This window comes from Ailuropoda melanoleuca, chromosome 2 (assembly GCF_002007445.2).
Source record: "Ailuropoda melanoleuca isolate Jingjing chromosome 2, ASM200744v2, whole genome shotgun sequence".
Classification (NCBI taxonomy): Eukaryota; Metazoa; Chordata; class Mammalia; order Carnivora; family Ursidae; genus Ailuropoda; species Ailuropoda melanoleuca.
The window spans coordinates 49,960,139-49,979,016 of NC_048219.1; the positions used below are offsets into that span (position 1 = coordinate 49,960,139).

The 18,878-nt window shown below is 38.6% G+C and overlaps 1 protein-coding gene and 1 non-coding gene across 2 annotated transcripts in view; both read left to right on the top strand.

The window, feature by feature from the left end:
• Window positions 1–18,878, top strand: part of GIPC2 (GIPC PDZ domain containing family member 2) — a 73,955-nt gene that overhangs the window by 6,346 nt on the left and 48,731 nt on the right. The gene's annotated exons all lie outside the window — the stretch shown is intronic.
• On the top strand, window positions 7,317–7,389 carry TRNAK-CUU. The gene has a single exon. It is a non-coding gene; the product is annotated as a tRNA-Lys (tRNA).

The window sequence follows — 18,878 nt, forward strand, 5'->3', positions numbered from 1 at the left end:
TCCCCTAAATGTGCTTTCCTAAACACCATACTCTAATTTTGGCTGCTTTTAAATTTCTTGTCTTTTTTTTAATGCATGGTTTCCTTCCATTCTCTTTTTTCCCCTTCCAATGTATTTGTTGAAGAAGCCACGTAGTTTATTCTGTGTAGTTTTTCAGTTTGTATTTTGCTGATTGCATCCCTGTAGTGTAGCTTATCATCCCCTGCCATTGTATTTCTTGTTAACTGATAGTTGTATCTTAAGACTTAAGCAGATGAGGTTTGATTTCCAGTCACCCTTCCAACCCATGAGACAGTATCAAAAGTATAGTTAAAATTTTTACTGGTTGAATTAATGAAATCCACAGGGGAAATAGGTAAATTTTTACCTTTTAGGATGGCTTCAGTATTACTCCTGGAATAGAATCTAGCCCATTTTGAAAAGCCTCTTCTATGTTCTGTTTCTGTTGTCTGTATAGTTAAGCAATGGTGCCTCTCTACAACCTTTTGAATATATGGCTAGAACTATTTGGGGGCCCTTTATGCCAGATAAATCTTGCTAGCCATACACTTGGCAGAGCCAGATGGACTTCTTCACTACATTGGAATGCTAGCAAGAATTTTAATTCTTCAAAAGCAACCATTGGGGAGGTATATCTTCCTGCTATGTGTATAGAGAACCAAGTACTTGGGAAAAGGTTGATGCCCTTTAATAAGAGGTGCTTATCCTATAAAAAATGCATATTTTCATTTGTACATGTTATGAATTATAGCAAAAGAGTATAATAGTTTTAAAATAGAAGATATACATATTAGGCCTGTTCAATCTCATCAGAAGACTTTTTGATTATTGACTTTGCCAGTCACTGCTCCAAATCTTGAGATACATCAGTGAGCAAGAGCAAAAGCAGATTATAACCCCTGCCCTTATGGAGCTTATAGTCCAGTCCTCCTGCCTATGAGATGGATACTTCTTGAGTCCATGACCAATACCAGCCAGAGTGAGTACTTTGGGCATTTGTTGGTCTATTCTCCGAGCTCTTCTAAAGTAGGGTTCTTTTTTACATCCATATTTCTTGCATTTTAAGAAAAAGGGACCCAGAAGCTTTGGTAGGCAGGATGAAAATAAAAGCATGTATGTACTTTTTTCTGGACAACCCTTTGTGAGGTGGTCACTCTTAACACCTCTGTGCTGTAGTCTTAAACTTTCCCCCTGTCTAGAAGCACTGAATGATCATATAGCTCAGTGTTTGGGAGTGCCACATATTATCTCTGAGACTGTGGGCAAGTTACTGGTTGCTCTGTTTCTGTTCCTCCTCTGTGAAATAGTGTTGATAGTAGTGACCATATAAGATTATAAACATGTAGATCAATGCCAGGTATTTTTCAAATGTTTTTATAATTCTGGAGTTGAGTGGGGCTTCATTGTATTCCAACTTTTTAACCTGTTTATCAGCTAAACAACACGTGCCTGATTACCTTTAACCAATATTTGCTGAAGGAGTCCATCTAGCTGAGTGCTTACTATGAGTCCAGTATCATGCTTGATGTTGGAACATGAAGGTTAAAAATACATAGCTCCTTCCTCCAGTTGAGTTCAGTTTAAAGACAAGACATTTAACTAGTTTTTGGTTAAGCTAGAATTTTCTAAAATGTATTCCGAGGAATACTAATCTCTTGAAATATTATTATAGAAAATGCCTTCAGTTGTCACATAACTGGGAAATCTATCTTGTAGACTCACAGTTTTATGTTAAAGGCTCTAAGAAGTCCACTAAAAATTTAAAAAGCTTGGTGTTTCTCATTCCTTACATTGATTTGACTGTGGAATCCCCGCTTCCCCCCCCCCCGCTNCCCCCCCGCTCCCCCTTTTCCCCCTGCATATTACTCCTTAGGCCAGTATTCTAAGGTACATACTTAAAAAACAAAAAACCTTACATATTTTTTTAAAAAAGCTATTCATCAGTTGTATTCAGTGATAGAAAGGTTCTCTGATGATAATCTAGTTAATGCTTTAATCTTTTATTTCATTCTGAAGAACTCGGCCAGATAGTTTTAATTTCATCATTGTCCTCTGCTGATCTTTTTGCTGTTCTGTTCACATTGCTATTCAACTTTGGGCAAGTCTTCCATCTCTTTGGCTTTCAGTTTCTTCATATGTAATATGGGGTGGGTAGACTAGACCAGTGATTCCCAAACCTGGTTGCATCCCAGAATCACCTGGCAACCTTTTAAAAGAACCTTGGTTTCAGGGCCCCACTTCTATAAATTTGGACTAGAGCCTGAATATTGTGATTTTTACGGTTCCCTGATACCCCTGGGCAGCTGGCTTGTCATCTATTACTGGTAGATTGGTATTTGGGAACCACTGGGTTAAATGAGGAGATCCAAAGAACTTTTCAACTTGCATGTTTCTCCAGAGCTGTGTACTTAAAAATATTTACCCTAAAGATACAGATGTAGTGAAAAGAAGGGGCATGTGCACCCCAGTGTTCATAGCAGCAGTGTCCACAATAGCTAAACTGTGGAAGGAGCCAAGATGTTCTTCAACAGACGAATGGATAAAGAAGATGTGGTACATATATGCAATGGAATATTAGCCATCAGAAAGGATGAATACCCACCATTTGCATCTACATGGATGGAACTGGAAGGGATTATGCTAAGTGAAATAAGTCAAGCAGAGAAAGACAATTATCATATGGTTTCACTCATATTTGGAACATAAGGAATAGTGCAGAGGACCACAGGGGAAGGGAGGGAAAACTGAATGGGAAGAGATCGGAGAGGGAGATAAACCAGTCCAGACTCTGGGAAACAAACAGGGTTACAGAAGGGAGGGGGTGGGGGGATGGGGTATTAAGGAGGGCACGTGTTATGATGAGCACTGGATGTTATATGCAACTAATGAATCATTGAACACTAAATCAAAAACTAATGTACTATATGCTGGCTAACTGAACATAATAAAAAAAATGAGTGTCCTCTTTATGTACAGAGTATTAAAATACATACAAAGGTTACTAAATGCCGTCTCCTGGAGCTAACAGTGTATAGGTGTGGTGGTAACAAGGCCAACTAAGAAGTATACATATGCTGATAATACAAGGTGGAGAATGAAGGATGTTGCCACAGATACCAAATATACAGAAGGGGGTGAGGTAGGCAGAGATCAAAGAAAGATGAGATGGAATCTGGCTGAGAAAGTTATGGTAGAGCCTCAGAGTATTGAGTCATGTGTATATTTACTGTTCAGCATATATACCTAGCATGTAATTTTGATTCCACAAATGCAAAACTATAGCTATATAAAAAAACTATAGCTATATAACAAAATGTATTAATGAAGTCCTAATAAACAGAACTTCAAACCAGAGGCAGGCTTGTTCGTTTGTTAGTTCCTTCTTTCCTTTTTCTTTCTCTCTCTCTTCTTTCTTTCTTTCTTTTTTTCTTTCTTTCTTTCTTTCTTATTTCTAAAATTCTAAACAAAATAGCAAAAGTTGTGTCTGCTTTGCAAGTGGATGGACTATAGAAATCCTTGAAATTATAGAGACCCTGATGCACTTAAATGATCATTTAGAGATCATTTCCTTCTTGTTAAAGAAGTTCTGTACAGAGAGCACGAGATAGAAACACTAATAGTGCTCCCTGTCAGATAAATAAAAAAAATGAAATGTTTTGAATTCAATTTCAGAAAACAGAATTCCATGTATATGATTCAGTAAGGTGCAGTAATAGAAACTTGAAATAAAATATTAGAAGTTAGGCTTTATTTTCTGCTCTTGTGACATCAAATATATTGCTTGGAAATTTGGGATGGTGATATCACACAAGTTCTTTTGTAGTTGCCTCAAAACTGTTTGGATATAAGCAAGATAGTTATGATCAATTTGTAAGATCTATTCCTAATATGATGTGTCTAGTCTCAACTTCCTCTTAGTGTTATTAATCACACCCTACCTCTCAGGTCCTCCTCTTCCCCTCTACCTGTTGGCTCTCAGTTAAAGGTATCCATAATGTTTGTCCAAAGGGAAGTGGTCTCTTTTAATTTTCATTCTTTCACTAAATCTATTAACAGAAATTATTCTCTGTAAAGCAGAAGTCCAAGGGGAGCTACATAGTAAATGATGTTACTTAAAACCAGTTTTTAGAGCTTCTCACATTTGATACTAGCAGTTTGTTCTGGGTGTGGCTAGGTATTAGGTGCTGGTTATGATTCCTGTTATTCTCTCTCCTGTTTTCTTTATACTTTCCCCTTCCTGTCTTAATTTTCCCATCTTTATGTGGAGGTGAGTGGGGAAAGGGAAGCGTATCTTGAGAACTAAGAAGGAAATTTTTGTTGAATATTTACCCTTACAACTTAACCCATGCCATCCTATCTGAAATGGCATCCTACCCAAAGCCCTAGAAATGGCTATAATCTGTAGATGAGGCAGCTGGAGCTCAGAGCAAAAGTAACTTATTCAAGTCATGTAGTCTAAAGGGATGTCTTTGATCTTAGGTTTGTCTGGCTCCAAAGCCTATACCTTTTCCTTTACACAAGTGGTTCCTAACCTTATTTGGCTCAAAGTAACACCATATTTATTACTCTGAAATAAAATTTTACCTACCTATATACATAATTGAAAAAATATATTCCTTAACACTAATTTTTTTTTTTTTTAAGAGAGCATGCACACGTGCATGTTGGGGGTGGGGAAGGGCAGAGGGAGAGGGAGAGAATCTCCAGACTCCCCATCAAGTGTGGAGTCCGATGCAGGGCTTGATCTCATGACCCTGAGATCCTGACCTGAGTGAGCCTAAATCAAGAGTCAGATGAGATGCTTAACTGACTGAGCCACGCAGGTGCCCCTTAACTTTAACATTAGAAACAAATAAGGATTTCAACATGGGGAAAACTATCTTAGAAGACCCAATGAAGCAGTTAGGTGCTTGTACCTACTTGTAGTGAATAAGTTTGGATTTAAAGAATAAGACAATATTCAACTGAATGTTGTTGACTTTCTTTACGTAATGTGTAAATAAGGGATAAATAATTTTTGTAGATGTTTGTAGAATTGTAATGTAACAATAGGAGCAGATTTATATTTGAATTTTCAACATACCATAAATAGCATTCTCGTGAGTGCCTTGATTTTCTGAAATGATAAATAGTTCTTGGTAAAGTTCTGCACAAACAGGTAAGCCTTTTCCTTGATTTACATGGTAATTACCATCCAGGAAATCGATAACCAAAAATACTTTATCTGTAATGCAGCTAGGGTTTAGGCTTAAATAAATCTTCTTGTTTGTTTTCCTCTTCCCAATTTGAAAATCATGTGGAATGCCATACAGCTCTTAACTGAGCTGGTTGTCTGTGTTAGAGTTCATTCAGTATCCCTATACCATCCCCTGTTTCCCAAATGCCAGTGGTGTCACACAATTATTGTAACAACCAAAAAAGCCTCCACAAAATTTCAAACTGTTTCATTAGGGGCCGATATCACCCCCGCCAACCAGCAACATTGCTTTATAACCAGTTGCTTGAGATTAAGTCCTTGTTCTACACTGTGAAGTTAGGTGGTAAGGAAAAAACCAGCAGAAAGACTTGTTGGTTTTATATGTTCAGTTTTAGGATTAATGTTATAGGATTGTAATTATGCAGAGTTTGTTAAATCTGTGACGTTTTGGGCTTTTATAATATCTCAAAGCAACACATGTTACTGTGGCTATTTGACAGGTTCACAGGGGCCTATGATGGATGGGGAGTCAAGGTGGCATGATAGAAAAACTTTCAGGTCTGTATGATGCGGGTGGGTTTTAGGGTAGAGTGGCATGCCCTGGGCTTGACTCCTAGAGGTTCCACCTTCTAGCCTAAATTTTCTCACTGGCACAATGTACAAATAACACCTGCCTTATGGAATTTGTTGTAAGAATTGAATGAAATAGCATGTTAGGTATCTAGAACAATGATTCAATAAATATTCTCTTTCCTTCTTTAAACAAGATGCATTTAAAAAAATTAAAAAAAATTTTTTTTATTATATTATGTTAGTCACCATACAGTACATCCCTGGTTTTTGATGTAAAGTTCAATGATTCATTAGTTGCGTATAACACCCAGTGCACCTTGCAATATGTGCCCATTCCCCCACCACCCTCCCCTCTGAAGCCCTCAGTTTGTTTCTCAGAGTCCATAGTCTCTCATGCTTCATTCCCCCTTCTGATTACCCCCCTTTCTTTATCCCTTTCTTCTCCTACCGATCTTCCTAGTTCTTATGTTCCATAGATGAGAGAAACCATATGGTAATTCTTTCTCTGCTTGACTTATTTCACTTAGCATTATCTCCTCCAGTGCCATCCATGTTGCAGCAAATGTTGAGAAATCGTTCTTTTTGATAGCTGAGTAATATTCCATTGTATATATGGACCACATCTTCTTAATCCAGTCATCTGTTGAAGGGCATCTTGGCTCCTTCCACGATTTAGCTATTGTGGACAATGCTGCTATGAACATTGGGGAAGATGCATTTTTTTTTTTAAACAACTCTTTGGGTACTTTTTGTAATTTTTAAATTTTTCTCTTCTAAATCTGTACATTTTTTCATTCTCCTACCCTTGGCCAAATCCCCCCCCCCCCAAATAAGGAAAACACATCTAAAAGTGTATTCCTATACATGATCCTCAAACTAAGTTATTTCAGTGTGGAATTCTGTGTATAGTAACTAATCTGGACCTTTCTGATGAGGCCTTCTTCAATAAAGTTTAGTATAAACCTAATAAATGATTTAAATCAAAGTTGAAGATCTCAGTTAAACTGGAGAAATAATATACCAATTTATTCAGAATTGCTTTGTGTTGCACTTGTCAATGTTTTTCTCAAGTGCCAAAAATAACTCCTTAATGATATCCATATTTCTTTGTATCCTATTTCTAGGCATAGAGGATACCTGCGGTAGAATTTGTCTCAGCATATAATTGTATTTTACCCTCTTCTCTCACTGAACATGTAGAGCTCATTTTCAACTCTCCGCACACTCAAGTCTCCTAGGATCTTAATTGCTCTCAAGTCTTAGACACTGATATTTGCTTCCAAGAAGCTTCTAGGGAAGATTACTTAGATGTTAAAGGTTAGAGGAAGAACGCCACTGCTTTTCTTCAACATCCGAATTTATCTTTTTCCTTTTACCCCATATTGTTTTTAGTTCTGCCATTCTGGAATGGGAATATGCTTATTTGATCATCTTAATAGAAGATATATTATAAATAGATGGCCATATAATTTATATTCCAAATCCAGACGCTTCAGAGGGTGACAGGGATGATATTAAGGATTACTCTGGTGGGGTGGTAGAGGGTGCCTGGCTGGCTTAGTTGGTAGAGCATGAGACTCTTGATCACAGGGTCTTGAGTTCAAGCCTCACACTGGGCATGCAACCTACTTGAAAAAAAAAAAAGTTACTCTGGGACAGCAGTGGTAAACTGGGACCCGGAGTCTGCCTAATTGTAACCAAATTGCCTGCTAAAAACGGAGAAAGAAGAAAAATGTAAGAAAGTTTCATACATTTGCCAATTAAACACCAACAATATACAAGCCAGTTTCCTGGGCAGTAAGGAAGTTTTTGAATAATAGGCATTTGGAGAGGGTGTAGGGAGAGGACAGTGTGGTTATAAAAATAGAAGCAGAGAGTGAGGGCGCAGTGTCAGCACCACGCCTGGAGCCAGGAGATGCTGGTACTCCTCGTCCTGGCTCTGGCTTGGTGACACATTCCTGGGAGTCGAGGATAGAACCCTGTGGTAGCCTTCCAGCTTCTTCGGGAAGCCTCCTGACACTGCTGGGTTCTCCTCCCCTCTTTAACTCTTCTGCCTGCTCCAGTCCCAGGAGTTTTATAGGCAGGAATGGCAGTAATGTTGGCAAGCAGAGGGTGGGAAGAAGCTGCTTAGAGCAGGGGAGGAGGAACTAGTAATAAACTACTCCAAGCAAAGGGGAGAGTCTTCCGGCCAGGGTTGTGCCTAAGTCCTAAGTGTCTCTGAGTCTGTGACATAATTCTATTCTTGGCAGCTCCTTTCCACCTTTTCCCCAGTCTCCATTCTTGGGGCTCTCTGTCCCTGGGATGGGAGATGGTTCAGGATTAAAAAACCTTGAGCCTAAAAGAATCTTCACGTACTTGTGTGCGCACACACACACACTCACACATATACTCCCTCTAAATTCAGGACTGCCCTTACTTGTGTCATGCCGGCCCTACCCATAGAGGTTTTCTTTTTTTTTTTTCCCTTCAGTGTTTCTTAAGCTTGCTAATGAACAATTTAAGTGTCTAAGGTGGTCGGCGAGTTTGCCTTCCCCCAATCCTTTGTCACCTCTCATCTAGGGAACCCTGTAGTACATTTTCTTCTGTCACCTTTCACCCTATCATCTTGTATATTTTCCTGTCTTTCCAGGTGTCCTACTTTAGAATAAAAATCAGTTTCAATCTTTCTCTCAAGATGTTTATAGTTTCTCAGATGACCCACTTTTTTCGTAAAGTGCACCTCTCTTACAGAATTTCTGTTCTAGGAAATTGTAAGGAATAGACTACCTTCTCCTGTTTCTCCCACTTGACACCTCTGTGGATCACCATGCTTGCTTTCCAATTACCCATGATTTATTTGGGTGGTTTGTTTCTTTAGAATTTTTTTTTTTTTAAGTAATCTGCACCCAACGTAGGGCTCAAGCTCACAACCCTGAGACCAAGAGTTGTGTGCTCTACTGACTGAACCGGCCAGGTGTCCCCATTTACGTGGTCTTTAAATACCACGTGCTTGTAGCCGTTTCATTGTAAGCGTTGTAAGTCTTCTGCCTGGGCTAACATGAATATAGTGCTACAAGAGCATTCTGCCAAACACTTCTTAAAATTTTGATTAGGGTCCCTTTTGAGATATGATGGCCATCTTTTATAAATTAAATTTGTATATTTGGTAAACTGGAAAGTTTAATCATAAGTCTTTATTAATATAATTTATAATGTTTCACAGGCTACCCTACTACATTGTTCTTAGATGTGAAATATCTTCTTGTTATAGTCCCTTTGTCTTTGTATGTTCTTTTCCATTTTAAGTGTCAAATAAGAGGAGGCTTTTAAGAAAATAAGTAGGTTTAGAAAGCTGGAAAATTTGAGACAGCACCTGACCAGGGGAATAACTGATTTATGCTGTCTTTAAAATTGGCACATAACCTTGCAGCATTATTAGACTAGGATAAAGTTCTGACTGGAAGAATATTGTGGAAAAGGATGATATATATATAGCTATACACATTTGATTTATTTTACTCGGTTTAGTATTTCTGTAATGTCCACAAAGGCAAGACTAAAACCTCTCCCTATCCTTTTAAACTTAGGTTTCAAGAATTGCTTTGAGACTTTTGACTCTCTTGGACACATAGTTGCTTTGGTTAGCTTTCACTAGCAAAAGAAAATGTTCTTTTGGTTACTGTGGGAAGTCATTTGGTAGATTAGCAAATATAAATCTGCTTTTCTTTCTTTTTTTGGATACAATTATTTTTGTCCTATTATTTTGCTCACTAAAAAAGTGGTTGTACCGAAGAAGGAAGAGTACAAAGGATGATTCACCTTTTATTTAAGACTTGCCACTGCTGACCCAGGGCAGCTAATTTAGAAGTGAATCATTTATAGAAAGTTCTACACAGTTCGAGGCAGGGCTTTGTACAATATCCTCATGAAGGTCTAAATAGAGCATACAGTATCAGGTTTCTAAATATCTGTCTTGTTGCCAATTTTATCTTCTGCAAATGGTGAAACTTATCTCTAGATGACTATAGCCATTGACAAGGTGAAGGTAGAGGCACTATATATAATCTCATGTGTATTTTAAAAACAAATCTTAGAAATTTAGTACATGTGTTATGCTGGGAAAATAATAGGCTTGAGATTTTAAATGACTTTATAGCACAAAGAAACAAATGCAACTAGTCAGTTTCAAAATTATTTAACTGGAAGAAATCACTTTAAACTTAGAGTAAATAAAATCAAGCAATGTGTTAGTATTTTGGTATTTAGTGATCATCTAATATTTTTGATTTTTAAAGTCCAATTACAAATAGCTCCTTTTTGCAATCTATTTTAACTCCTTTTAGGAAGTGGGTGGTTTATTAGATAAACAGTATTATTTGGCTGTATATAGAGGACAAAATGTATAGCTTCTGCCTTTGTTTTAAATTCAAAGCTGAGTTTTTGTTTACATCACAGTTACAGTTTTGTGGGTTAGAAAAAGCCCAGAAGTTTGAAATATTGTTTTGTCATTCATTAGCTATGTGACCTTAGGTAAATCACTTAGTGGGTCTGAGCTGCTTTTCCCCTCTGCACAGGGTGTAGAGATACCTGCCCTCGTGACTTGACTCACAAGGATTAGTTGAGCTAATGCCTTGGGAAGTGATTAGTAACTTAGGTGTCTCTCTGTGGATATTAGATGTCAAGAGAGGTAACATCGCAGGGAAAAGAACTTGGACATCTGGGGTTGGAATCTCATTTGCACCAAATACTGCTGATAGGACCCCCTAATAAGCCTTTTCTTTCTTTCTCTTTTTTTATATATATTATTGGCATATATTATTAGTTTCAGGAATATAGTATAATGATTCAATATTTGTATATGTGACAAAATGATCACAATATCCAGTTAATATCTATCAACACGAATAGTTATAGTTTCTTGTGATGAGAACTTTTAAGACCTCTTAGCAACATTCAGATATACAATACAGTATTAGCTATAGTTGCTATACTGTGTATCACATCCCTAGGACTTGTTTATTTTATAACTGGAAGTTTGTAACTTTTGACCACCTTCACCTGTTTTGCCTACCCTGTACCTGCCGCCGCTGGCAACCACCAATCTGTTCTATATCTTTGAGGTTTGTTTTAGATTCTACATATAAGTGAGATCATCCAGTATTTATCTTTCTTGGTCAGATTTATTTTATTTAGTGTAATGCCCCAAGGTCCATCCATATTGTTTCAACTGGTGGCATTTCTAAGCCTTTATTTTTTAGTCTGTAAAAAAAAAAAGCGGGGGGGGGGAGTGGTAGTAATATAATACCTCTCACCTGGAATTTCCTACCGTAGGGAATAAAGGAAGTAATTTGTGACAGTACCTGGGGCACATAATGTTTTTTGCACCTTGAATTTTGATTTTATTTTTTCATTCTTTCAGACCTATCTCCTTAGTTCCTTCACTTTCCCAGTACTTTACTGGAAGTGGGAGCCAGCATCCAAACTGTGTATAGCTCAGAGGGATGAGCCGGTGTCCCAGTTTATGACTAAGAATTATTTGAGTTTTAGAAGTTATTTGATACAATACATTTACCACATATTTTTGGGGAGCCTTATCCTAAGATACTCAGAGCTTTTTGAAAGGTTTTTGTTGTTGTTTTGTTGTTGTTGTTGTTGTTGTTTTTAATTTTTAGTAGGCTCCACACATGCCTACCGTGGGGCTCGAACTCACAACCCTGAGATCAAGAGTTGCATGCTGTACTGACTGAGCCAGCCAGGCACCCTGGAAGAGTAATGAGTAACAGTTTTGTCACTGGCTTGGTTAGAACTCCTCCCTTCTGTTCAGGCACTCAGAGTAAGTGGGTAACTGTCTCCCTCCCCTCCATAATTATTTTGTTCTTAGTTTTAATTCCTGCTATTTTAAGGGCAGTTAACTAGATGGAGGTAAAATAATCATTTTTTTTTCTTATTGAGGAAAAAGTCTTCGAGACTTAGATAATGAGAACAGCCCAGATAAAACCATAGTCATTAACACAGGAAACAATCCAAGTAGTGTTCTTACGTATAAGATAAGGTATTAACTCCTGTTGAAAGTATGGTTTAGTTGGGGTGCCTGACTGGCTCAGTCTGTAGAGCATGTGACCCTTGATCTCAGGGTCATGAGTTTGAGCCCTCTGTTGGATGTAGAGATTACTTAAGGAAACTTTTTTTTTTTATAGTATGGTGTAATTATTATATTCGTCATTATGACTTTCTCTTTATTTTCTATAATTACATCGATATTTCTATAATGCTTATTTTAGAAAACATAAAAAGCAAGATTCTTGGGGCGCCTGGGTGGCTCAGTCGTTGAGCATCTGCCTTCGGCTCAGGGCGTGATCCCAGCGTTCTGGGATCGAGCCCCACATCAGGCTTCTCCTCTGGAAGCCTGCTTCTTCCTCTCCCACTCCCCCTGTTTGTGTTCCCTCTCTTGCTGTCTGTCTCTCTCTCTGTCAAATAAATAAATAAAATCTTAAAAAAAGCAAGATTCTTGGGATAGATGTAGGAAAGTAATTGTATTAAAATATTTATTAATACTGCTACTTTAGATAACCTTCAAGAGATTACATTTCCAGTTACTTATATTTAAAATCACATCCACAATTATTGTAATGCCAGCTACACAAGCCCATAATTTCTTCCAGAGGTCTTTGGAACATGTGGAATCTTTGGCCAGCTCAGTTCCTGTTTAAGGAAGCCATTAAACAAAAGAAAGTTGGAAATGGGCTTCCTGGATTAAAAAAACCAAACCAAAACAAAAAAACATTTAATGTGTTTTTGGAGAGATCTGTAACCTCTTTATGGGCCAGAATCTTTTGAAACACCAGTGACAAATGATTTATTTAACCTTATTCACAAAGCACATTATAAAGTATATAATGGAGAAAAAAGGCAATATTATATTAATAACTGTATGTAGTCATTCAGACTTATCGTTCTAGCCATATTGAGTTTTAAGGGTGAATATTCATAACCACATGATAAGAACCGGAAGATAGCAATTCAAATATTATGCATGGTAAGAACAGTGCCCACAAGTTATTCTTCAACAACAAAGTTGAAGGATAATGTAATTTATGGGAGAAAATGAAATCCATCCTGGTGATGACATTAAAAAGGAGCAAAATCTGATCTCTTCAGGAAAACTCATGCAATTTAAGCAGCTTTCAAGCATAGGTGTAAATATTATGTTCAAGAAGCACTTATATTCCAGGAATAATGATAACCTTAAAAGAGCTTTTTAATTTAAAAAGTACATAAAGTCTCTTATTGAGGTGTTTTTGTTTTATAACAACTGTATGACGTAGACCAAGCTTTAATAATGCCATGATGTACATGAGTACTGTGGAGGTCAAATGACTTGACTGAGCTCACTGAGAGTACAGAATTGGGACCAGATTCAAGTCTCTTACATGTTTTTTTTAAGTTTATTTAAAAAAAAAAAACTCTACATCTAATGTGGGGCTCAAACTCATGACCCTGAGATCAGGAGTTGCATGCTTTTTCTGACTGAGCCAGCCAGTCACCCCAAGTATCTTCCCTCTTAATCCATTGGTGGTTGTTTTGAGAGCACGTGTGTGCGCACGCACACACACACACACACACAGGTTGGGGGTGGGGAGGGGCAGAGGGAGAGACAATCCTTATTATTATTATTATTATTATTTTTTTTAAGGATTTTATTTATTTGACAGAGAACACAAGCAGGGGGAGTCAGAGAGGGAGAAGCAGGTTTCCCACTGAGCAGAGAGCCTGATGAGGGGCTGGATCCCAGGACCCTGGCATCATGACCTGAGCTGAAGGCAGACGCTTAATGACTGAGCCACCCGGGTGCCCCAGGGAGAGAGAGTTTTAAGCAGGTTCCACATCTAGCATGGAGCCCTGTCTCACAATCTTGCGATCATGATCTGAGCCAAAATCAAGAGTCAGACACTTAACCAACTGAGCCACCCAGGCATGCCCTTCCCCGCCTTTTTAATTTTTTTTGTTGGAAGGGGGAGCCACTTTTCTGTGCTTGAAATTTTTCATAGGGGGAATAGGATATGAAATTACGATAAGGATGGATGTAGTACCTCAATTCACCATCTACCTTACTGAGTTTAAGGATAAAATGAGATACTAGTAGAAAGTTATTAAACTGAAAAGTTATAAAGATACAAACTATAATGATTCTATTAGGAATTTAGTTGAAAACAACAAAATCTAGTCTAGAATGGGTTGGTGAAATTATTTTCTTGTGTAAATAAATATTCTGGGAGAGGACTGTATCAGACAGGATGTTGATCTTGGCATCATGAGTTTGAGCCCCACATTGAGTGTAGAGATTACTTCAAAATCTTAAAAAAAAAAAAAAAAAAGTTAGCCTAGGATAAAGATAATTGAAAAAGTAATAGACTTTATTGGATGGGGAAGATTTTGACATAGACTGGATTTAGAAGTTGGGTTTTAGCTAAGGCATTTTGGCCAAGGAAATGCCATGTGCAGATATATGGAGATGGGAAAAATACAAAGTATAAAATTGATAAAGACAGGATATTTTAGAACTGAGTTGCCCCGTATGGTAGCTAGTAGCAAAATATAGATACTGGACACTCTGGCTAGTTCAAATTGAGTAAGATCTTAAAAATTTCAAAAATGTAAACTATCTCAATTTTTATATGTTTGAAACAATGTATTGAATATATGGATTACATAAATTGAATAAATTAACATCTATTTTTACTTTTGTTAATGCAACTATTATGTGACTTTTTACATATTTGTTGGGCAGTGCTGCTTTAGAAAATGGAGTAGTCATGAGTATTCCATTTCTTTTTTTTTCTCTTTCTTTTTTTTATTTTCTTTTATTTTTTTTTATTATGTTAGTCACCATACAGTATATCCCTAGTTTTCGATGTAAAGTTCCATGATTCATTACTTGCGTATAACACCCAGTGCACCATGCAATACGTGCCCTCCTTAATACCCATCTCCAGCCTGTCCCATTCCCCCACCCCCCTTCCCCCCTGAAGCCCTCAGTTTGTTTTCCAGAGTCCATAGTCTCTCATGGTTCATTCCCCCTTCTGTTTACCCCCCCCTTTTTTTCTTTAAACCGAATGTATTTAATAGATTTGTCACAAGGGCTCAATCTTAAGGCCTTAATTTAAAAAACAAACAAAACAAAAATGACACCACAGCTTAAGGTATAGACTCCTCTATAGAAATGAAGGAAAGGACAGACCATCTAAGGAAAAAACAAAAAGGCAGCACGAGGAGAGAGGCTAGACAGTCAGAAATCTTAGCTGGAGACCTTGAGTAGGTTTCTTGTAGATACTTGTTAAAGGCGGTGGGGTTTTTCCAGAGCTCGGCAGCATGTGTGTTCAAAGGGCTATCAGAGTTGGGTTCCCCTAGTGGGCTCTGGATGGACAGCAGGATGGTCCTGACATCATACAGGATAGACCACTTGTGCTTCAGGATGTCCAGGCATATGTGACCCACCTGTCCACGCTGGGGTGGGAGCAGGGTGTGAGGAACTTCACCGTGTGGGTGCACTGTAAGGGTAGCCACTGGCAAGCTCTGGGGAGAGTGTACACCTCAGGGCTTTATATACTGGGCCAGCTGCTCCACGGAAGGTCCCCACCCATTTGAAAAGGTCTCATTCAGGGAAGGCAGAGAAAAGGTCATAAGGGTCATCAGCTTCTGATGTAGCCTGTTGCCCATGGGTCCCTGCACAGCACCCCCACTTGGCTCCATTCCTTTGTGGGTGGCGGCAGCTGGTGGCAGTTGGGTGGCACTTCTGGGAGGCCATGTGGTGTCTGGTAGGGAGACAGGAACTTGGAGAGCACAACTGCAATTAGAATATTCCATTTACCTTATAAAAAATGGACAAAGGTAGTAAAACACTAAATATGGATACCTTAGAAGACATTAAGGATTTTATTTTACAGTAAAAAACATGAGAAAGTTTTTATCTACTGGATTACTCACCTTATAACATATACCTTGCCATGAAGTTTACTTTCTTTCTTTTTTTTTTTTTTTTTAAAGATTTTATTTATTTATTTGACAGAGATAGAGACAGCCAGTGAGAGAGGGAACACAAGCAGGGGGAGTGGGAGAGGAAGAAGCAGGCTCATAGCGGAGGAGCCTGATGTGGGGCTCGAACCCATAACGCCGGGATCACGCCCTGAGCCGAAGGCAGACGCTTAACCGCTGTGCCACCCAGGCGCCCCGAGTTTACTTTCTTTTGATTTAGTTTCGTTTGTTCACGAGAAGGTATAGAAAATGTTAAATACTATGTCTTACTGTCTTTATCTAGTATACTTACAGTGGAAGCAAGTATTTCTTAAAGGAACATGGATATGACCTGAACAGTGCATCATTTTTTCCCCCACCCTAACAGTAAACATTTATTAGCTGTGTTAATTAGATAAAGTCATAATTTTTCTCATCTGCAAAATGAGGATAATAAAACCTGGTGTACATGTATATTGTATCAAATGAGGTAAGTGAACATATGTTGTCAATGCCACTGAGATACAAACTGAACGGGGTGCTTGTTAGCCATTGTAGGAGAAAGAGAACAAGATCTCCTCTTAGGGTGAGAATGACGATGTGCTAAACCAAGAGGACTTCAAGGCAAGGTGACTCAGACAGTTGAATGAGGTACTAGATTTAAACGATGTGAGTAAAGTGGAAAGATTGATTCCACCTGGGCAGTCACATTTGAGCATAGTCTCAATAGGCAAGGACGTAGGGGTGGAATGGGTGGGCAGGCATTTTTGATTTGGGATTGAAGGGAAATGTGTGAATGAAGGTAGGAAAGCTCAAGATATGTATTTGAGGTTCCTTGTGGTTTAAATATTCATGGCTTTTGATCTCTTCCAGTTGACTCATGTTGCCTTACTGTACCTCAGGGCGGTGTATGAGCTTGGGATTTCCTTGTTGTATAGGGACTGTCCATTTTTGCATGCACAGTGTGCAGCACAGAACCTGGCAAAAAGCATATATTTAATAGATAATTGGTGGGTGGATGACTGAGCAAGAATTTTGCAGCATTCAGAAAGCACTATATCACTTCCTTATTTTTCAGTGAGGATGTGTTTGAATTTCTAGCCCCCTTTCCACGTCTTACAGATATATTTGCTGATAGCTGTGTGTTGAGATCCTAGGAGTGTTAGGTGTTTATTCTCCTGTAGAGATCTGACCTGAAGTCAGGGAGTTTTAGTTACTTGCTGTTGCAGAGGGCTGCAGGTTTTCAACACAGCTTCCTGTGGAGCTCCATTCTGTGAAGGATGTAGCTGGCTCCACTCCTTCCAGAAAAAAAAAATACCTTGCCTGCAAACTTTTGGCTGTCTGGAATGGAACATTATTCTGCAGGGGAGGAAGCAGAATGAAAAAGGGTCATACCTACAGGAAATCTAATATTTGCTCTGCAGTGAAACGTGAAAAATTGAAAGAAAGGAAACAGCTTAGTAACTAGAAGTCTGCTTTGCGTGGGATTTCCTTTCTGGGGCTTTTCTCCTGCCCTGTTACATCATCATTATGTTTTTTTTTTTTTTTTTTTTTAAAGATTTTTTTTTTTGGGGGGGGGAAGGGGGGGNGAAGGGAGGGAGAAGGGGGAGGGCAGAGGGAGAGGGAGGAGCAGACTCCCCACTGAGCAGGGAGCCCGATTCGGGGTAGGGGGGACGGCTCAATCCCAAGACCCTGGGATCATGACCTGAGCCAAAGGCTGTTGTTTAACTGACTGAGCTACCCAGGCGCCCCTCATCATTATGTGTTAATATTTTATTTCCTAAGTGGCTTTTATATTAATGGTGTTTGGGATCCACTGTGAACACATTAACAGATTCACTGTTTAGAACAATACAAAGCAAAACTTTCTTCTACTTCCCATCAAATTTTTGAGAAAGGAAATCAGAAAAGCTGTTTACTACGCATATTCCCTTGCCTCTCTACCCACACTATTAGTGATTTTTGTCAGTGGACTAATTATACCATTGATTTCACAGTTAGAATAAGGAATAGGAGCCATTCTTAAAGGACATTTCTCCTGTGAATCATACAATTTTTACACTAGGGTATTTGCAAAAACACCAGTTAGCACAGCTCACCAAGGATGAAAAAGGGAAAGGGTGGAAACACTGTTTTTTCTTTGTAAGCCTTTATTCTTTGATACCCAGTTGCCTCTTGTCCTCATCACTAGCTCTTTTCATACACTTCTGAGATTTTTTTTTTTTTTTTTTTTTTAAAATTTTTTTTTTTTTNATTTGACAGAGATAGAGACAGTCAGTGAGAGAGGGGACACAAGCAGGGGGAGTGGGAGAGGAAGAAGCAGGCTCCCAGCAGAGGAGCCTGACGTGGGGCTCGATCCCGTAACGCCGGGATCACGCCCTGAGCCGAAGGCAGACGCTTAACCGCTGTGCCACCCAGGCGCCCCCATACACTTCTGAGATTTGATCAGAGTTTTGGTGACCACGCTGGACCTTTTAGCTGTGTAACAGAGAGAGCTCTTCCAATTCTGACACATTCTGATATGGCTTAAAGAGCCATTTAATAAGTAGTAGTTGCACCATTTCTGAACTTCATGAGGCTTATGGATGTGTTAAGGCTTAAGTTCCAGTGGGAATCAGGAATGGTGTGAAACCCAGGGATATAGGGAGAGTGTTGAAAGAGAGGACTGAAGCAAGGCTCAGGTTTGGAGGAAGGGCTGGCAACATCTGTGGCAAAATTACTTGACAATAGAAAAGAGTGAAAAAATTTTCCTTTAGCCATTTTGGTATGAAATAACCATATTAAATGTTTTTCTTTGGGACGTACGTACTCAAGAAATGTCTGTTGAACTTCATTTTTGAACCAGTGATGTGTTTTCAACCCTTTTTCTCCTCCTGTTCTGTAATTTTGTATTTGGGCCCCAGAAATTACGAAAATCATGATAGACAAACTTAAGAGCTGCCCTACAGATTTTAGTAAAATGGACCCTATTTTTGAAGGAAAACGAGGTTCAATAAAGATGTGGGGAACATAAGTCTCTTTAAAAATCTCTACACAACTTTTTATTATCCCAGTTTTTCATGCTGTTTCTACCGTCATGTGAATTTGACCAAATTGCATTAATCTCTCTGTACCTCAG